Source organism: Lepidothrix coronata, unplaced genomic scaffold, assembly GCF_001604755.1.
Source record: "Lepidothrix coronata isolate B3197 unplaced genomic scaffold, Lepidothrix_coronata-1.0 Scaffold20, whole genome shotgun sequence".
NCBI lineage: Eukaryota > Metazoa > Chordata > Aves > Passeriformes > Pipridae > Lepidothrix > Lepidothrix coronata.
Genome location: NW_016690200.1, coordinates 6,151,365 through 6,173,437, shown reverse-complemented (window position 1 = coordinate 6,173,437; position 22,073 = coordinate 6,151,365). Strand labels below are relative to the sequence as shown.

Genomic DNA, 22,073 nt, shown 5'->3' with positions numbered 1-22,073 from the left:
GTGTCTGGTTTACGGTAACTCCCTTTCATGTTTGTAATGCAAATACCATCTCTGCAGATCTCCAGAGCTCTGGTTCCCCTGGAATCCAGGGCTTCACCCAGCTTGCATTGTGAAAGGTAGTATCCCGTCTAATCCCACTGGATTAAAATTAATCTCTTCTGGATATCTGATTTTTGAAGTGAGGTGAGATTTATCCAGAGTCTCTTAGTTGCTGGAATAATTCCAAACAGCAAGTAGTAAGATCTTATATTCTTTTTATCACCATTGTTGTAAACAGAGAACTTAGGCTTCCTTCATGGTTGTTATTTCTTGGTGTTCTGCCATAAAAAGCTGAACAGTCTAAAGATAATTGTGCAAAGGAAACTTGGTGCTCGATGTGGAGGGGTTTTTGAATTGGTAGAAGAGGATGAGCGTCCTAAAGACTTCAGTGTAACTCACTTGGAAAAAAAGCTTGATTTGGTATATAAGCAGTTTTTTAGAATGATGCTGCTTCTCTTCCCTGAAGCTCTTCCAACTGAAACACACACTGCCATATGCTGCTGTAATACCAGCACACGAACTGGATTAAAATATAAATGAGCAGAACTGCAGTTTGAGGCTTTAATTCTGCAGAGGGATCCATTTTGGATCCCCTTTTCACTCTACAAAAGACCTAAAGTTCGTTTTCCCCCCATGCCTGTGCAAAAGGTTTTGGAGGCTTTGGGTCTGAAATGAGGATGAAGGGCTTGAGAGGGAGAGATAAAAACTTCTCCAATTTTTTTGTCCTAATATAGGGACAGTAACAAGTGACTTGGTGCCAGTGTTTCTCCTACAGCAAATAGTCACAAGGCAAATTTTGTGAGCAGCTCAGGAGCCTTGGATAATGCATTGGACATCCAGGCCTCTGGTAGCTTCCAGAACTACAGCCATAGTTTCACGGTGGCCTTTATTTGTGCTCTTCACTTACAATAACTTTTAAGGCGTGAATATTTAAGTGTTACATAGGATTTGGACTTCTCAGTGTGTGTGTTAATCTTTTTTAATCTGCTTGTGTATTTTATGAGAATTTGTGGACCCTATAAACATGTTCTTTAATTGAGAACAGATAGTTTAGATGCCTCATTTTTATATTTCATGTAGATATTTGCTAAGGAAAAATGCAAAGTCTCCCAGCTACTCTTCTGAAAGTTGTTTTGAGCCAGAGTCATAATGAATAATAATGAGCAATAAATTAACAGAGCTGTTTGTTGCTGTCATTGATGGGGAAGTGCTCCTGCTGATTTTATTCCATGTGCTGATTCCATAGTGGTTGGTGCCATGATGTCAGGAGAAAACTGATGTGTTTCATTAAAGCCATAGATATTCATTTTAATAACAATGTCAAGTACTTGTAATCTTGAAAAGGCTGGAAAACTGTGATGCAAAGTAGTACTTTTTCTTTTTTTTTTTTTTTTTTTTTTTTTTTTTTTTTTTTTTTTTTTTTTTTTTTTTTTTTTTTGTTTTGTTTTGTTTTGTTTTGTTTTTTTTGGGTCTTTCTTCTTTTTCTTTTCCTGGACAGAGAAGACCTGACAGGAATTCATGGAAGCCATTAACAACATGCCTGACCAAGTATTCAGGCACAAATAGGTCACTAGTATTTCAATAATTGATAATTAATGAGACTTTTATTTATAACACTTTGAGTTCTTTTTACGTGCCTTCTGGGTTTTTTTTTGGAAGGGGGAGGAATGTCAGACAAATTTCTGGCATTTCTGTGCTACCTTGGAGACTAGAAAATGTTTCATTATTGGCATCTGAGATTCTTATGTAACTTGGTATTTCTGGGAACAGGAATTTTAAGAAAAATGCTGAGCAGTTGAAATCTTCTCATAAAATTAATAGATTCAGAACCACTGTGCTAAATATTTCTGTGATAATTTCCCCAGAAATTCTAGTGTTCCGAGCTCCTGAAATGCATTTCTTTTGCTAGGACTGCATCCACAAGGAGTTAAAACTCGAGTGCCGTGGAGTAAACGACACACTGGCAGTTATTACATAAAAACAGTGTCTTTGATTTAGGAGAATATTAAAATGGAGTAAAATGGAAGCGTGAGGAGAAGGTGAGGAGTTGTTGCCTCGTGGCATCAGGAGCAGAGCTGGTACTCTTTAGGACATGGGTTTTATGCTGTTTTACACAGGCCCCTGCACACGCCTGTGTGAAGGAGTTTGCCCTGATTTCTTACTGCTGTCAAGAGATTTTTTTTGTTTTCTCCAAGTTCTAATGGGACAAGCCAGGGAAGGACTTTCCCTGCTTTTCTCCTGTGAAGCAGCGTGCCTTATTTTACCCACTCTGTTCAAAGCTCTTATTATATTCAATAGAGAGAGCTTGATTAAATTTTTTTTTTTTCAGTATAAAGGGAAAATGGTGGCCTGCTACTCTTGCCTGCTGTGAGAATTTCCTGATTCTTAAGTAGATTAGAAATTGCCATATTCTGTTACCTTCTTCAGGGCACAGAGAGTCTGACACAGGAATCCACAGATTCGGGATGACTCAGAATTAAAAATGAGTCAGTTATGCCTTATTCGGTCTAATTTTATTATTTATTTATTTTTTTTAAATGCAGAATTAGAAGAAAGAGTTCAGAGCTTATGTGCTTCACTTTTTGTGTCTTCCTTGGAGTATTTCATCTGATGTTCTTCATTTCTCAGGGCACATTTGTGGTGTTGGGCAGTTCATTCCCTTTGTTCCCGTTTCCTCTTGGAATGCTCCGAGCAAGGTGTCAGTGATGGGCTCTGTGCGGGCTGGCACAGCCACCCATGGAGGTCTAACATGTGCTTCTAAAAGCCTTATCTTTTCCTGGATTACTGAACTGGCTGTGCTGTCCACTTTGGTTCCTCCACGTACTATCTAAACTTCAGTCAAAAATTCAGGTTCAGGAGTTGCAGAAGGGATGGCAGTAAAAAGTGTTTGGATGATAGAAGGGCTGGAAAGAGGGAGCTGTGTCATGAAAGCAGCAGGCATGTCCTTGGTCACTTCTGTTAATTGCTTTTTTGGCTAAACTAGCGTCCTTTTGTGTAAATTCTCATCATATTCTAATAATACACAATCTGAGTAACTATTTATGTCTGCCCTAAATTAAGGTCTTAGATTCTCTTTCTTTTCTCTATCTTCTGTGTTACTTCCTGAAGTAATGAGTTGCAAAAAAAATAGTAAATCAGGTAATTTCCATGCTTGTATTTTTTCAGGTAAGTTTACCAAGGGGAAAAACCATCTTTAAAATGCTTCTTTCGAGGCAGAAGAACACAGTTGATCTTGAGGGACCACACAGCAGTAAGCATTACATAGCAGTAACAATAAAATTAAACATGAAAATTTAACTTCAGTGCAGTTTTCAGTTTCCATAGCTAGCATTTGATAAAGGGCAAGCAGTGTTAGGAAAAGGGGGAATGGCTTTAAGCTGAAAGATCAGATTTAGATAGGATATTAGGAAGAAATTCTTTATTCTGAGGGTGGTGAGGCCCTGGTACAGGTTACCCAGAGAAGCTGTGGCTGCCCCGTCCCTGGAAGTGTTCAAGACCAGGTTGGACAGGACTTGGAGCAACGTGGTCCAGTGGAAGGTGCCCCTGCCCGTGGCAGGGGGTGGGAACTGGGTGATCTTTAAGGTCCCTTCCATCCCAAACCCTTCTGTGATTCTGTGGAATTTTTAGATTCATGTGTATACCAGGCCTGTAACCTTGGCTGGCTTTCTGCAGAAGATAAGAATTTTTCCACAGAAGTGTGTCTCGGAGAGGTGTTAGAAACTCTTCGGTCCTAAAACACCAGGTAATGGTAAATATTTAGCAGCTCTGTTGCTAAAAAGTGGCAAGTTATTTCAGATTGGAGCTCGTTTGGCTTCCAGCTGTCATATCTTGCTGTGCCTTTCTCTCCAGGGATTGCAGGGTTGTTTGTTATTTGTCATATTCACAAAGTACCTATGAAAACAAGGTCACGGACTCATCTCCTTAATAAAGGACGTGTTTGGCCTGGCGTCACGGAGTCTGTGTCCCAGCCAGACCCACTCTTTTCTGAGCTCTTCCTCTGAACCCTTGCCAGTACTTTGGCTTCTTCTCAGTGTGGGTATCAGAACTGGACATGAAGTTCTAGCCTAGAATTCAGCTTGATTTGTTGCACGGACGCTGAAGGGTGATGTCATTCAGCCAAGCCCTTAATATGGTTTTGCCCTGCACTGGCCGTTCGTACCAGGATGATTCAGTACAATTCCTTCCGAGCCCTTCTGTGGGTAGAAAGTGTCCAAGTCACGGAGGAGTAGCCTGAATTCCTTCAAAAGTGAGTGATTTCTGATTTGTTTAGGCTTAAAATCAGTTGTCTTTGACCCTCAGCTCACTATGGAGTGTTACTGTTTTCTCTTCAGTTATCTACAAACTCAACTCTAAAGTATTTTTATAATTATTATGTAGATTGTTTATAAAATTACCAGGGCCCAATCCCATGTCTGTTGTTCCTTCATGTCACCCATGCTCTAACAGGAAAGCCTGCCATCCACTTACTTTGCATAAGAAAGGTGTTACCAGCTCTGGAAAAGATGAGGGGACTTGGGTATCCCAGGTGAATATTCTTTCGGACAGAATGAGTCATTTTTGTGTGGACTTTTAACATGTGGGTGAGTAGTGAATCATCAGGTGTTGAACAGATTAATCTTTTTTAATAGGACACTCACAAGGTAATGTTTTCTCACTGAGACAACTTGTACCTGCCTAAAGACAATATTACGGAGGCAGAAGGACAGTGACGCTGTGTGCCTTGGAGCTTGTTAACTTGGGAGATGATCCATGAAACAGCCCAGTGTTGCTTTTCATAGTCCTTGGAATGCGTAGGGAGTAGTGACCTTTAAAATATTGTGAAGAGTAGAAGAATTTTGGGGAAAAGTAATAAAAAGTTGACAGATAGTTGCATAAGAAATTAAGCGAGAGTTTGACTTCCTGATGTGCTTGTGTTATAAAGCAGTTGTTGGTAGGTTGTGTTGGTCTTTTTTTCCCAGTAAGTGATAGGACAGGAGGAAGTGGACTGGAGGGGGAGTTTAGTTTGGATATTAGGGAAAATTTATTTGCCAAATGGTTGTCAAGCACTGGCACAGCTGCCCAGGGCAGTGGTGGAGTCACCATCCCTGGAGGGATTTAAAAGATATGTAGATGTGGCACTTGTGGACATGGGTTAGTGGTGGCCTTGGCAGTGCTGGACTCTGTGATCTTGGTGGTCTTTTCCAGTCTGAATAATGCAGTGTGAGTTTGCACACTTTGTGATGATGGTCCAACATGTATCAAGAGCATGGGAACCAATAAATCCATGACTGCTTGTGTTTTCTGATGAAGTGCTGAGCCCAGTGCCCATTTAGGTAGTGAAACCAGATTAAATTTCATAGATTTTCTCAATGTTGGCATTTTTTTTTATAGTCCACAACCAAGTTCCAGCATCCAGAATTGTGCTTAATGTTGGGTTTGACTGAGATCTTAAAATGACGGAGCAAAACCATCTTGCTGTTATGACTGATTTAGGATAGGAAATGAAGTACAGAATTTGGGCATAGGTAGGTAGGGTTTGAGGGCTTCAGTGAAAACTCACCACAAGTTTACGTGAAAAACTGTTGATTCTTTCCTAGAACTTGAGTTAAGGTTTAATTTTGTACCAATGCTGTGAGCTCAGGCAATGTTCTTTATAGGTTTCATTATAAAGCACTTCTCAGTAGGTGTCTTTTAGAGGGTTTTGAAGGGATAAAAATTATTATAGAGAGTCTTGTCTGGACCAAAAAAACCCCAATTTTCTGAGCAGCACAACTTTTTATCTAAGTCAGGGCTGCAGGCTGGAAATACGTATTTTGGTCACCAGAGTAAATTTGAAGGGAGATGAATTAATTCATTGCAAATGAAGGTGCAGATGCTTTTAGAATCTGACCAAATATCTGTAAGTAAAAGCATCATCTTCGTCCTTACAGACTTCTGAATATGGATTTCATATAGAGTGGAAGGGTTGAACACCAGAAGTGCAATAATAATAAAAAAAAAAAAAAAAAAGACCACACCACCACCCCCACTCTTCACACCCCCCTCTTCCCAGCTGTCGAGCTCAGTGAATTTCACACCATGGTTGCAAGGCCAGAATGATTATGAATTAGGGTTAGCACAAAATCTAGCTATTTGAAAATTTTTACAGCGTTTTACTGTAATGGAGAGGCTGGAATTTCTCCGAAAAACAAATCTGAAATAATGCACGAGAGCGGGGAGGTCACACTTCGAAAACCCAATTCATTGTGACAGAAAATGGGATTTTTAAGCTTGTCTTTCAAACAGACCAAATTGTGCCATGTCCCTCTGCACTTTGCCATTTGAATTCTCATCTGCTCTGCACTCCTTCATGCTAAGTCTGCATCCCTGGGTGCAGTACATTAAAAATCTTTCATGTAATCAATGTTTTTTGACTACTGGTTGATTTTTGACCTTCATTCTGAGTGTCCTTGGGCAAGGCCCCAGGCTGTCATGACCAGATTCACAGGAGGTGCAGGATATGGTGAGCTTTTTTAAAACACTGCGCTATGAAGAGGCTCTCTGAGGGAGTATCTTTATTGTGGTGAAAGTAATACACCAAGTTTTAACTGTGATTGCAGCTTCAACATAGCTCACTCTAGTTAGCCCAAGGCTATAACATACTGCTTTTTAGGATTGTAGCATAGCCATTAATGGGAATTTGTTTAGAAGGGGTATGTATGCCTGAAGGAAGAAGTCCATAAAAAATTAAAGCCTCCTGCTTACGATGTGCTTGGTGTGTACTGTTATCTTTGAGCTAACTAAACTGGGTGCTACAGGTGAGAGCAGCACAGCAGTTCTCTAAATAAGTCACTTCAGCCTTGAAAGCTATATTTGATAAGCTTTTGTTGGCCCCAGTAGTGTGCAGCTGGTTCCTACAAATGAGTTTTCATCTGTGTGCTCAGTGATTTACAGCTCTTTGAGTATGGAGCAGTGTCTCTGCTTTAGGGATGGCAGAAGATACGTGGCTCTCAAATATCCTTACAGAAAGTAGAATTTAATGAAAAGGTTTACAGTAATTGGTGATAAAAGATAACAGTCCAGTTCCAGGTCCTCAATGCATGACCCCTCGCTCTGGCCAGTGTTGCCTTTCCTTATTATTGGCAACTTTCTTTTCATATAAAAAGAGGGCAGATTTAGATTAGATATCAGGAAGAAATCCTTCCCTGTGAGGGTGGTGAGGCCCTGGCACAGGTTACCCATAGAAGCTGTGGCTGCCCCATTCCTGGAAGGGTTCAAGACCAGGTTGGACGGGGCTTGGAGCAACCTGGGATAGTGGAAGGTGTCCCTGCCCATGGCAGGGGATTGGAATAAGATGATTCTTAAGGTCCCTTCGAACCCAAACTATTCTAGGGCTCTATGATTCTCTAATATATAATAATACACTTTTTAAAGACCATTTCTATTCATGGCAGTATTAAGAGGTATTGTGTCAAAGAACAAATTCTTTTATTGCTGCAAAAGGAGTATTTATAGAAATAAGCTCCATACCAGTCTCAGCTCCGTGCTTGCTGCCCTGTTTTAAAGGAGGTGTGAGAGCTGTGAATGTATCCTTCAGGGTTTCAGGAAAGCATTGATACTTCAGTTGGCTGTGCCAGAACACCTCAGTGTATGTTAAGATTTAGTAACATCCCCTGCAGACAAGTCAGAGTTCCCCAAGAAATGCCAAATGGAAACCAAAACCAATGTAAAGGCAGAAAAAAAAAAGCCTGGTTACCATCACAGATCTAACAACCTATCTTAATTTCCCCAAGAAAACTGTAGTGGGTTGGTGGCTTTTCTTCTTCCCACTCCTTTTGGCACAGCATGTTCTCCTGGGACCGTGGACAGGAAAACTGTTGTGTTCCACGCAGGACTCTTATTATCCTGCTCTAATTATGCTCAGTGTGGCAGCTACTACTCTTAAGAACATGCTACACTCATGGCGTAAAAAATTACAAGAATTTAGCTTTTAGTTTATTTGCCCTCCCATTTGGAGAGAACACTTAATGTGATTTCATACAATAAAACCAACTATGTGAGCGTTCACAGAGGTGATTTGCTAAATTTAAGATTTCCTTTGAATCTGTTCTTATCACAGATAGATTGGATTACTATGGACTGTGTCAGCGTGAGTCACTTGTAAATGCCTGTTAATCCAATAAACCTGAGCAGTTTCTTATGGAAATACTATTTTCTGATTTCTCTTTATATGATGGTCCTGGCCTTGTTGAATCCACACTGACTTCACTGGAAATATCTCTTTGGAAAAAACTGGTATAATTTCGTATGTTAATGGAAATTGCAGCGAAGCAGTAAAATGAAAAAATAGCCTCAAGTAATTAATAAATGGTTTAGAAGTTCTTTGTGTCAACTTTATTAGGTATTTTGTAACGATACTGCCCGAAACTAAAAATAATCATCCTCAGAGGAGGTCATTTTATTGTGGTGGGTTTTTTTCAGTTATTAATATTGTTTTAGTCTCCATATCATGTTTTCATACTATACTGCAAGTTGTTTTCCTTCTGTTGTTGCCACTGCCCTACTCAGTGATGGTGGTTGCATCACCCTGGGCTTTAATTTCCCACCCATAACATACTCAATTACTGAAAACTAAACAGTTAAGAAAAGAAAAGTAGCTGGTTTAAAATCTTAGCTTAAGCCTTTTTGTGTTTTGCTTGTGCAGCGACTGGTATTCAGTGGCAGCAGAAGGCAAAAGCTTTGCCTTTGGAATATTTGCCTGAAATAAGAACTAAAAAATCAGGATAAGAAATGTTTTTCTAGCCTGAGATCCAATGTGCTTCTGAACCAGAGAAGGTCTAAACACTCCTAAAAGCTGGCTGGTAAAACTGGTCCTTTTTCAAGCTAGGAAGTGCAGAATATAAAGATTTATGTTATACATTGGGAATTTCTAGTGCTGAGGTGGGGGAAAAAATGCATTTACTGGAAATAGTTTGACAGAATTCAGCGTTTGTAACACGTGCAACAGTGCTGCTACTGTAAGGCACCACAATTTTCATAATCTTAAATTTACATGCACGTACCAAGTTTCCAAATATCTTCCTCCTCTCTGTCTCCGCCGCTGAATTTTCTCATGCGTGGTATGAGGGATGGGATGCTGAAAATCCCTGGATTTTTGACGTGTTAAGACAGACTTCTGTAGATGTTGACTGCCTACATGATGACACATGGAATGTTTATTGAGCCTGTGCAGTAAATGCTGCCGAGGGAGCTGGATCCGTAGTGGAGGGGATGAGAAATTATAAATCCTGATCCCTGGCGTTTTGCAGAGGCAGCTCAAGACTGTGAGGTTGAGATTTCAGATCTGTTAGTGATAGTAGTTTATTGGTAGCTACTTCAGATCCTAATCAATTGAGATTTCAGCTAATTTTACCAGCTAAGCAGATGTCCTGGTCTAGTGGAAGGTGTCCCTGCCCATGGCAGGGGGTTGGAACTGGATGATCTGCAAGGTCCCTTTCAACCCAAATCAGATTCTCTGATCTCTCCAGAGATGCTTAAAGAAGTACAGAGGCTACATAGAGACCTGAGGGTTAACAATGTCTAGAGTAAAAGCACAAGAGAAAAAGGAAAAAAAAGCTGTGCATCATGTTGGTATATTAAATTTAAGTCATTTGAAAAGCAGTAACAAGGACACAATTTAAAACTAATGTAAAAGCATATTAGAATCATAGGATGGTTTGGGTTGGAAGGGACCTTAAAAATTATTTTATTCTGTTCTTATTCATGGGCAGGGACACCTTCCACTAGACCAGGTTGCTCCAAACCCTTTCCAACCTTGCCTTGAACACTTCCAGGGATGGGGCATCCACAGCTTCTCTGGGAAACAATTAGATAAGGATTATGTAAAAATCTAAAGTAAAAAGACATGGGTAACCAGCATTAATAGGGGACATGAAAAGACCTTGTAAAGACATTGGAAGTTGGAGGGAGTCAAGGGAAAATGCAGGTCTCCTCCTTAGCAGAGTGATGATAATAAATAAGAGATAAACTGCTGAATAAACTGCTGGGTGTAATTGTCTAAAGGAACCAAAATCCCTTTGGACTCGCTGTGGGAATAATTTTGGTAATTAACAGGTCTCATTTGAAAGCAGTGTATTGTGATTTTTCCCATCTGAGACCAGTGCAGACTCTGGCATTTTACTGGAAAGCAGGATGTTTAGGCAGGCTGACTGAGAGGGTCAGAGGCAAAATTTCTTCGGACATCGATACTTCAAAAAGCAAGAATTTAAAAGCATTTATATAAGTATATTTGTTGCTGTGGACTGGACAGTTTTGGTAAGGCCAAATCACTGTATCTGATCCAAATGGGCTGTGAAGGAAAAAGAGCAGTGTATGGATGGATGCTGAGTGTAAAGTTGTGGTCTGAAACCTGCTTAGAGCTCTTTCCTTTAAAGTCAGGAGTTGCTAAGACTTCCTGATCCCAGGGCTTTTCTGGGGGAATATGAGACAATAAAAATTCTGCTCTTAAGAGGAGGTTTTTGGGTTTTTTTTGAATTTCTTTGTGGTCAGCAATGTGGTGCACATTACCAAGAAGTTCTGTTCCCTTCCGAACACAGACAGTAACCATAAAACCAGAAATAGGGATTTTTTTTTTGTGGTCTGTGACACAAAATACTCCCATAGAGGTATTCAGTGGCAAGAGAGGACTCTTCACCCCAGGTATGTGAATAAGGCTGAGTTTATCCAGCAGGTTTTCTGGTTTGTATGGAATCATAGAATGGTTTGAATTGGAAAAGATTTCTAAGATCACCAAGTCCAACCATCAGCTTGAAAGCACCACCATATTCACCACCAAACCACCTTCTCAAGTGCCATATCCACGTGTTTTTTGGACACTTCCAGGAATGATGACTCCACCACTTCCCTGGGCAGCCTGTTTGATGCTTGACCACTCTTTCCATGAAGAAAGTTTTCCTGATATCCAGTCTAAACCTTCCTTGGCACTACTTGAGGCCATTTCCTTTTGTCCTGTTGTCCTCTTGCCTTGTTCATCCTTCAGGAAGAGTATCTGTCCCGTTTGTTATCCTGGGAATGTCTGTATGGAGTCCTTCCTGGATCTGAAAAAGGGGATCCCGTGATACCATGTGTGTTGGTTTTCATGGTTCAGCGTCTCTGTCCTGCTACACGTGGATAAACATTCCTGCAGGCAAGGTTGACATTAACCTGTTCAGCTCCAGGTACAATCAGGCGAGCAGGAAACTCAGGCTGAACAGAAAATGTTTGGGGAGGCAGTAAACATTTCGCTGATGGAGTATTTGGGAATATATATTGAGGGTAGAGCTTGGTCCTTAATTTTAAGTTTTCTGGATGAGGTCAGTGGAAGGACAAAGCTCATGGTAGGTCAGGTGGAGAGAGGAAGCCTTGCAGCAAATATTTTTATGTACAGAGCTCCAGCCTGTACATGCTGTTCAGCACCTACGAGGGAGGGCTGAGCCTGCTCTGCAGTCTGAGATTTCTCACTCTGCTCCCAGGAAGAACATGCTGAGGGTACCTTTTACCAGCATTACATATTCTAAAATTAAAGGTTCAGTTAATAAGTCATTTTAACAACAACAGCAACAACAGAATTACAGTCTGTTCCTTGGGCTTTGTGCAAAACTAAGTGCTGCATACTCAAATGGAATTTTATATTTTCTTCTGGGAGCGAGAGATCCAATTTCTGTGCCATTTTACGAGATAGGTTTGGTACTGGCTGTTTATCAGACATTGAGAGCACTGCAGAGAGGGAAGGGGGTGGAAGGAAAAAAAAACCAAAAAGTAGTAGCAGAAGATGCTTTAGTAGTTAAGTACTTCTTTTGTAGGAGGATTGTTTCCAGGACAACAAGGTTGATGGAGTTTTAAAGTGAGTGTGTGTTTCCTTTCCTCTTCTACTTGTTACTAATCAGTGAGGTAGGAAAACCTCTTTCTGTACCCGAGTTGTTACATCAGTTATTTTTAGTCTGTCCTGGCTTGTCTGCGTGGCTCTTTTCAGCTATTTAGGAGATACCTGGTATGCAAGAAATCATATCTGCCTTGTTGTTTGTTAAGATCACACGGTATTTTAAAAAAATCAAAATCTGGACCTTGAACAGCTCTGTTTGGTATTTTTTTTTGTGTGTGTTTGTTTTTCAGAGAAATAAAACAGCTTTGTGCTTTAAGTTTCAAGCTTATCTCGCTGGTGGGATGCGAGTTTCTTTCACTGTTTGCACAGAATTTTTTCTCTGTTGATATAATACATATTTTTTTGTATATACTAATGATATACTGTCATGCAAATGAATTTGGAATAAATTAGAGTATTAATTTTCTCCTAGAGTATATTCAGCTGTAGGACTCCATTGTGAGATCTATTTTCAACTGGAGTTTGGAATTTGGAATAAGAAGGAACTGAATTAAATGTAGTTGCCAATTTTAAAGGGGCACAGCTCGCATAAAATCACACCCATCTCCAAAATATGTTGATCTATTTAAAATCTGGAGGAGTATGATGAAATCTGTACTTGTGTGGTTTTCCTTTGTATATTTGATTGTACTCTGAGCTTAATTTTTTTCTGGATTGTTTTTTTTTCCTGCACAACATTTTGAGAAAGAAACGTCTTTTTTTTTTTTTTTTTTTTATAAAAACCACAAATATTGGCTGTGCATTTTGCAGGCAAAAAAATAACAAAAATAGTGGCCAGGTCATTAGTGAAAAACACACTTTGTAAAACTCTATTGTTGTGCTAAATTAAATAGCTTAAAGTTTAATGGTGCCCCTTATAAAGGAGTTCGATGATTTCATACCCCCTAATGATACATGTATTTATTTCATATTGAGATTTTAGGACTCAGGATTAAGAAAGCACTTCTCATGCATAGTTTTCTGATGAATTAACGAGATAATTGTCTTCCTTCTGAAGGCGTCGGGGTTCTGCTGATGCTGGAGGTTGGATGCCACGTGCCAAGATCTGTGTGATCACTTTGTGAACAATGAAGTTTTGTTCTTTGGATTTGTTTTTCCGTCCAGTTCTGTGATCCTTTTATTGATTTGGGGGAAAGCAGTATGACGTGGCATGAAAACTACCACGCTAAGGTGACTGATTACTGCACCATCTCCATATCCTAGGGCTTTCTAACTTCTTGGGAAGGGGAGTGAAGCAGTTTGACAAATCCATGTTGGCATTTACTTGTTGCTTTATTATTCCTTCCTGGCTGCAAAGCAGAGCCAGAATTCTTTCTGCCTGGTGTCCTCCTCTTTCCATCTCTCTCTCTCTTTTTTTTTTAATAGTCTCTCTTTTTTTTTCTTGAAAATTACCATTTTCAGCAGAAGAAGAACAGCCCTAACCTTGAGTGATGAGATGTCTCTGTGCTTCATTTTCCAGTACGTCCCCAGTTACTTAGTTTTTCCATTATCTGGAGCATACCAGTTCTTCATGGAGGTTTGAGTACTTCTTCCAGGTCGCTACTTGGCCTAGTAAGGGAATGAGGAATTTTTTTGCAGCTTCTGCTGGAAGTTTACTAATTATGTGGTTAAATAGAGAATGTAGCATCGGAGCATTCTTTTTCAGGACAATACCCTCACAACTCTACTTAGGAGATTTTTGTGTCTGGTTTTTTGGTTGCTTGCCTTTATTTTTTTTGTTTCAATTCCCAGTAAGGTATGGATATACCTTCTCTATTTCTACAGGTAATCCAAAGTACAAAGCAGGACATAATGGCCAACCCCTTCAATATTCAGCTCCCACTGAAGTGTTTTATGGTGCCTGAAACTTTGGGCAACCAGATACGACCCCAAACCAAGGGCAGGTCATCACCTTTCTGAATTAGGTGCTGAAGGCCAACAATGAGCAGTCACAGATCTAGCAAGACTACAAAGATATCTTTGAGCAATTAGATATTTTCTTTTTATTTGTTTATTCATTTTCTCTATGACTACGAGGAGTTTCTTTGGTCAACTCTGCAGTAGGTTTTGGGATTTATTTCTGGTTCTTCAGTGTTATGCTCTAATCACCAGGAAGTCTCCATGGTTCATCTTGATAGAGCTGTGTCATGTAGGAGAAATACTCTGGCAATCAAAATCAGAGAAACAGAAAAGGAAGGAGGGAAATATTTTCCAGTGTTGACTGAAAGCAAACAGTAAGCTTCAAGCATTAATTAACAATGTAATGAGAAACTTCAGTTCAAGTAAATACTTCATTTTTTTTTTTAACAGAATTTGTCTTCTTTCTTGTGTTGCAGAAAAAGGAAAGGTGGCTGAGTTGTACAAGTGAACCAGGACAACCCAAAATGTAAGTCAAAGGTGGATGTTCATCTTCCTGTTTTATAAGACTGTAGGTCAGTTGTTCTCTAAGACATCCATTTAATTAAAAAGGCAATTAGCTTTCCTCATTTCCCAGACTGTGAGTGCAGTTTGTAGAACTGAGTTCCCTGGTTTGGAGCCACGTGGCTCGAGGTAAAGTTGCATGAGGTGGATCACTTTTCTCCTTTTGTCGTCACTGTGTCAAGGCATAAAGGAGCTCAGGGTTGGGTTGCGTGCTTGCAAAATTACTGCTGTTGTAGCTGCTGTGGTCCAAGGACGTGGAGAGGAGAGGTTTGAAGGCAGGAAGGGCTGGAAAGGGATTTTGGGCTCCAAAACTTTGTATCAGCTGGTGTGAGAAAACCTTAAACCTTCCTTTCAGGCTGCTGTATTTTGACTGAGTATTTTGGAATACATTAAAAACAGTTACTTGAGTATTGCAAGTCTTCATGGTTTGATGGGGTTTTGAGAAACCTGGTCGAGTGGAAGGTGTCCCTGCCCGTGGAACTGTAGATGCTCTTTAAGGTCCATTCCAACCCAGACCATTTCTGTAGTTCTCTGGTTTAGCACAAGAATTTTTTCCATTTTGGTCAAGAAAGCAGCATGTTTTTCCGTGGTGTTTTGCATAGCAAGCCTCATAGATCATCTCTCTGATTCATTTGTAGTAGACAATGGCAAATTTTAAAAAGAGATGCTTTTAACTGTCTTGAACAGAGCATGTTCTGTGCGACAACAACATCTACATTGCAATTGTAATAACAAAACCCAAGATGATTCTGAATTTAGTTTCACACCAGCTAACAAGTGGACTCATTAAAAGGTGGTGTGAGGTTTTCTATGTATTGTTGACTCAACTCTAAAACATCTATAACTCTGCAAAATGTGTCTCAGCTTGTTTACTAAGTGATAAGTATATTTTTAACGCATAGGTTTTGAAATTATTGGTGACTCCAGTTTGTCAAACAGCCTTTGTGGGGTGCTTTAGTTATTTCTTTATTACTTATATATGAACGCCATTTTAATTTATACCTGTGTCTCTTTGTTTGAAAAGTTTTAAGTAGTTCTGCAGGCTTGGTTTTAATAGACATTCAGTGTTAAGAAAAAAAAAAAAGGGTAGTAGAACATGTGTCAGGCATCTGCAATTCCTTCAGCATCATGTTTTCCACACTGATTTAATAGCTATTGAGTCTCCTCAAATGTCCTTGTTTCCAAGACCTGTTTTATGGTAATAAATCATCTTGGCTGTAAAATTCTTGAAATGATTCAGTAGGGAGACCGTTTCCTTAGCACATTCCCTGAGAGATCATAGATAGAAATGGAAAAGTCTTTAACCTGGTCAACTTTTCCCCCTGCAATACGTGTGGTCAGTGCTGGAAGCGATAACGAAATCACCAGTTCTGGTGAACTGCTGTTGTCCAGTTTTATTTCCTGGTAATTTACAGTGATTTTTCTGTTAGAGGTCCTAAATTACTTGGAGAAATGCCAAGCCAGGTAAAGAATAAAAGCTGTGGGATAAATGGGATGCAATTTTCCACTTAAAAAAAGGTCTGTCTCAAAATTCACATTAAAAATACCGATGAAATTACCAAAGGCATCCTTAATATCCTTATCCATTTGCACATGAGGGTGGGGATGGTGCAGTCCTTGGGGCAGAGTGTGATCTAATGAATTCTCAGGCATGCCAGGATGGTTAAGTTGTGATACCTGATCCGTCGCTTTCTGGAGGGTGGTCAGGCATTACATAACCTGTGGGGCACTCTGACACCTGGAAAAGGCTGTTTAAATTGGGCATGACTTACTGGGAACAGGTAAGAAAGGAATTCAGGCAAGTGTCCGTAAGGAGTTCTACGTACTAGGTCTCCAAGGCAATCCGTTAACGTTGTTCACCTGGAATGCCACATGTGCAAAGAAAAGGGAGTTGGGTTTTTGACCAAAACTCTCTGCACAGCTGGAATTCCAGGTTAAAAAACCAAGCTAGAGAGGGATTCAGGGAGAGATGACATCCCTTCATCTTAAAGTTTGTATCTTCGTGAATTACTACTGTTTCCCTTGTGTGGTGTTTTCCAAGTGGAACATCAAATATAGTTGCCCAGGGAGGTTGTAGACTCCCCATCCCTGGAAGTGTCAAGGCCAGGTTGGATGGGGCTTGGAGCAACTTGGTCTAGTGGAAGGTGTCCCTGCCCATGGCAGGGGGTTGGAACTGGATGGTCTTTAAGATCCCTTCCAACCGAGACCATTCTGTGATAATGGAATCGTCCTTTAGGTTGTTTCACTCTCAGGGAAGCAGTAATATCTGGGATTAGTTCTTCCATGGGCATTTCCTTAAAATAATCAGGCTTTGTGTTCTGGGATTCTTGATTCTCTTTCCTACCTCAGGACAGTAAATAAAGCTTTGCATCTAGCCCAAGATTCGTAGCAGATTAATGTATTAAATTAGATTAAATCTCTTGCATTTGTTTTGGAAAAGGGAACCTTGTATTCTTACAGGCCTCACTTGCCAAACAGAGAGATTTCCCTTTAAACTGTGCATTTTAATCAGATGCTTCTACTGCAAGGCATAAACCTTAGGTTTTTCAATGGTATACTTTAAATAATGATCTGAAATAGCTTTTGTTTTAGTCATGATAGTAGTCTCTGCTAAAAAGGTGGGCTCCAAGATTCCATCTGCCCTGCAGGATCTTGGCAAGAGTATGTTGTGTCATGTCAGTGTATCCATCCCAGTTCATGTCTTACAGAAAAAAGAGGTAATACCAGGCACACAGACATGTTTAGGGTTGGTAGAAAAATTTCTTGTCACAGTCCTGTTAAAATGGTCGGTTGTGTGAAGATAGAGGGTGGTCTTAAGAAGGGACCAGATCATTAGAAGCTTTCTACTGGCTGAGCAAGAGCTCTGCCAACTCAGTTCCTTCCACAGAGTTGCTCTGTCAGTTGTGTTTGTCCCATGTACCTGTGAAATGAGGGCACCACGGCTGCTTCAACTTTCAGACACAATATTAATATTTTGACTCTTCAGCAGTATCTAACCTCAAGAGACAGCCCACGCCTTGCCCATCTGTGAGCAAATAGGTGACTTGGAGCATATTGCCCTTCACTCTGAATGACAGAGAGAGTTTGAAGAGAAAAGGACAGGCAGCAAGGGTAAATTTTCCTCTTCAGATATCCCTTTGCTTCCGAGAAGGTCCGCAGGCATGGATGGCATAAAAGGAGACAAACCCCAAAGAGGTCAGCGTTGTTGGAAGTGTGGGGAGTAGCCATTCCCACAGGCAGTGGGTATTCAAATGAAAACTCTCCATTTGACAGTGATGTCTTCTGGATGACTTAGAAACATGAAAAACACAACTTGGTTGTAAAAGAAGGCTTTTAATTTATGTCAGATGTGAAAGTACCTGTAAGTTTGATGTGTGCTTTGCAGAAAGTGAGGAGTGTGCTAAGATTAGTTGTTAGATTTCCATTTTGTGAGTTGCCTCTGTGGCTTGACATAGAAAACTCTGGCACCACCATTAAGACTGAGAAATTTTGGTGTGTCTTTTGTAGGAGCCATCCTTGTGCCCCACAGGTAGGAGCTGTGTGCTGAACTGGTCTGTGTTACTCGCTGCATTTCACGGGGCTAAAAAATGATCTGTCAGTGTTTTGGATAATTGTTTCATCTCTGCCTGCAGTGAAGTGTATCTAGAGCCGAACAGATAATACATAAAATACATTGTACATTATGTTAATTCAGCAAATGGAAACATCATAAATATATATATTTAGCAGTATCTTAGCACTTTTAATTTTCATACGGTTTCCAAGCAGTCTTTTCTCTCCTCGTAAGATAAAAAATGAGTGCTAGTTCAAACCTGTATTCAATGTGCCTATAGGAAAAAGAATTTGCCTTTAGATAAAAATTTAGGACTTTTTTTTTTTCCCCCTTGTTTTCTTGGTTCTGAAATACTAAATCCTTTTATACTGTATGTGTCCAGAAGAGGAGATAATGGGTGAGGTGCCACATCAAGAAAAAAAAATAAAAAAATCTGTGGAGCTCAGAATTAACACTTAAAGCTACGTGGAAAATCTTTCTGGAGTGCAAAATAGGATTTAAGTTTTTTTAAATGAAAGGATGGTAGGACGCAGAGATGGAGCCTGGAGATCTGTGTGCTGTTTGTGCTTCTCATCTGTTGCATAAGCTTGGACAAGCTGCTTTGCATTTTCCTGCTTCGCTTCTCCTGTCAGAGATCTGTGTGTTTTGCTTGCTGTTGGGAAGGCACTTCAAAATCTTCAATTAGTATTATCGTGGACTTCTCTAAGCTTACTTCAAATCCATTTCCTCCTCACTCTTGCCTTTCTAAAGACAAGAATAAATAGATTTTTTTTTTTTTTCAAATGGCATTGATTGACTGATATTCTGCAACTGCTTAAGGTAGGATTTAACTGGTGCTTTCTGTTGTCTGAGCATCCACTGAGCAGCTCCAAATCAAGAGCCCTGTTGGGTACATCGTGTCTCTGGTTCTGTCAGGGACATGGTCTGCCAGGAGGTACTTCCTTCTTGTTTTTAATCAGCAGCCTGGAGTTTCCAAACCTCCTGGAGTAACAGACCTTTGTAGGCAGCTTTACATTCCCACTGGCTGATCTTACACATAAATCAGCTGGATCTTGGAGCATTGTGGATGGGTGACTGACCCAGGTGACACTGGAAACACAGTTTGTATCACCAGAAATCACTGTCAGGCTACTGATGTACTCTGCAGGGTCCTCAGGTGTGTGGCACAGCATTCCTGAACACCTCATCACCTCCTGGCCCCCGGAGGTGCGGGGCCGATGGACCAAACTGGGGCACAGCAAGTGTGAACCTCAGTGCAGAGAGTTCTTGTCTGAGGTGCTTCTGCTCCTGCAAATGCAAGAAATGAATTCAAGCAGGAATTTACACTGTGTGGGTGCAGTGGTTAACCAGGAAAATGCATCGATCCTGCGCAGCCAAGTGCTCCAGAAATAGTTTAGTTTATAGAGTTAAATCACCACACTAAGAAGAAACCCCTCTCCAGTGAAACATCCGTGCCCAGAAGCAGCTGCCACACTGCTGGGCAGCTTTGCATTCTCCATTAATGTTACCAGTGTTCTGGCAAGGATCCCACGTAGGGAGCTGAGGAAGTGGATGGTATAAAAGCAGAACTCTTTGGGCTTTTTGTTCTGCCTCGATCCGTCAGCCCTTCCTGCGACTGTGCTGTGACAGAGCATCTGCATTCCACGTCTGGGGACACAAGGAGAGTGAACTCCTGAAGGACATTTGCTGATCCCTGTGCTTTGGTTCAGGGGTGTGAAAAGCCCTGCAGGCTGTACACAAGCGAACTGTAATTTATTTTAATTAAATACAATAGCTGCACGCACACTGCAGAAGGGATAAGACAGGGATTCCCCACCTCTGATTTATCGTCTTGCTGCTTGGATTTCTTTGCTATTGTCTTCCCACTCACAGATTTATGTGGAGATGTCTCATCCTCTCCCTCCCGTGCTGTTAGCATTGGCATCTGTCTTTTGAAATACAGCAAATTTTCTGAGATTTTTCAGTTGTTGAGAAGCCTTTCCTGCTGTATGATAGCAGAGGCATCCCTGCCCTTCCTGACACACACACACCCCTGTGCAACGTTTATTTTAAATAGAGAGCTACAGGAAGCAAAATCCTGATCCCTTGGGAGCCTTCTCATAGCTGATTTTCATTTTTTGAATGAGGGAGCTGGGAGTACCCACCCTGGGGCTGGCAGGCAGCCTGGCAGGAAGCCGGACAGACTGGCCTGCTGGCCAATCTTGTTGCCTTTTATAGAGCTTTTTTGGTGAAATCAGCACATTTCCATGCAATCAGTGCTTTGCAGTGTAAAATTGTTCTGTGTTTGGAAGGTTTTTCAGCGGGTCTGGTTTTAGATTGCAGCTTGTGACTTTGGGAAATGGTTGACTAATTTTAATAATTACTAGAGATGATTTTGTGAGAAGAGATACTGGGTTTCTGGGGAAGAAAATCCTCTTGGAAGGTTGTTCTTCATCCACTGTGAGGGATTGCCTGATGCATGTCACTGTTCAGGGAGGTGAGTTGGCTGGCAGGGGCCTTGCATTCCCCATCCACAAGTCTTACACAGCAGGAACTGTTTCTGATAAAATTGCTGCCCAGTGTTTTCCCTTTTCTTAGAATGGCTTACTTGGGGGAAATGCAAATCATGTAGGACCTGGATCTCCCACCTCTTTTGGCAGGGCAAAGTGATAGCAGTCAGTGGGGAAATAAAACCTGGGAGAAGGGATGGAAACCTTTAGGTCTGGAGGACAGTGTGTAGCTGCATTCCATCTACACAGCCTGGAGCTCAGGCAGGACTCCTCCTCCCTTGGGCCATGGAAGGGTTGGGAGGAAGCTGAACCTGCATTCCCAAGGTACTGCACTGCTGCTGAACAAGGCTGGCATTTCCTGGACTTCTTGAGCCTCTGATGTAAAACCCCTCAAATCCACCAGCACAGCAGAACCACCCGTCTGGCACTTCAGGCAGGTCAGGCTGATCCTGAATGTGTTTTCTCTCTTAATTCCCTTTCACTAAATTAATCTGCCTCCTTGGAAGGTTCTTTGCATTAGGAAGCATTTTGAAGCTGTGAGTTTACAACAAATCACCAAATAGCAGTTTCCTGGAAATAATTTCAAGTGAAATCAGACTTTGTTTGTTCAAGTAGTTGGTGCTTTCAGAGGGAACCTGAATGTGACTTGGATTGTCCAAAGCAGCTCATGTTGTAGTGGCCTCTGAGTATGTCCTTAGAACAGATCTGATGTTTACACAAACATTACAGATCGTCTGTGTAATTTTACATGGGCCGCTCTTAAATGGAATGCACTAGGGAAAGATATATTTGAAAATGCAAAAGACTTTTTATTTGTATGTTTGGGGTTTTTTTGTTGGCTGTTGGTGCTCCGGTATTTGCACGATCACTGTGTGAAAGCTGAGTGCATAAATCCCATTGGAGGGGAACCCATGTGATAACCAAGAGCACCAGTAAAAAACTAAATAAGGAAACTCTCCCATTGTGTAATTAGTCTGAATAGGTTTGCTGGGTTCTTGTGTGCATAGATTGTAACTTCACAAGATCCCATCCAGGTATACAATAGATAAGTAGTCCCTAAGAATAAAACTTCTATAATAGGAAAGTTTGGCCTTTGTATCCAGAGGCTAAACTGGTTGAACAAACATCAAATATTGACCTGCAAACTGGTTTTTTCCATACCCAAGAGGCGTGAGTCAGATTTTGCTGAATGAGTCAAATCTGTCCTCAGATTCATTTGAAGACACTGATGGATGTATAGCTTGGACCAGTGTTATGCATAGAAACACCTTGTGAAGCTGATTTAGTTTGCAGTATCTCTGTGAGAGGGAAGGGGCACAGGATGGACAGAGGCAATGGGGAAGCAGCTCAGATGAGCCTCCATGCCTCAAAGGGCAGGGAATCCTCCTGCAGCGTGGAGGGGGGACACAGATTCCCTGTGGGAGTCATCCAGGGCCTGAGAGATGGTTAATGTGTGTGTGCTGCTCCTTGGAGAGGCTGCTCAGCTGTGCTCCTGAGCTTGACAGGAGGGTGACATGAGGGTGAAGGTTGTCCCTGGGCTTTAAACGAACAAAAGGCCTACTCGCCTCATCCCTTGAGATGCATGTTGGGCTTCCAGACACAAACCCTCTAATACCTTCCTGGAAATAAATCCCTTTCCCTTTGCTCTGCATTCCTTCCCTTTATCTTCACCTGGCCAGCATTCCTGTGCATAAAGCTGTCCTCCCAGGTCAAG

The 22,073-nt window shown here is 41.0% G+C and overlaps 1 long non-coding RNA gene across 3 annotated transcripts in view; it reads left to right on the top strand.

Annotated features, from left to right (window-relative positions):
• The window catches only part of LOC108493868, an 83,002-nt gene that overhangs the window by 10,300 nt on the left and 50,629 nt on the right, over nucleotides 1-22,073 (top strand). For all 3 annotated transcript variants that reach the window (XR_001873630.1, XR_001873631.1, XR_001873629.1), the window contains exon 2: nucleotides 14,233-14,282. This is a non-coding gene — a long non-coding RNA (uncharacterized LOC108493868). The remainder of the gene's footprint in view (nucleotides 1-14,232; nucleotides 14,283-22,073) is intronic.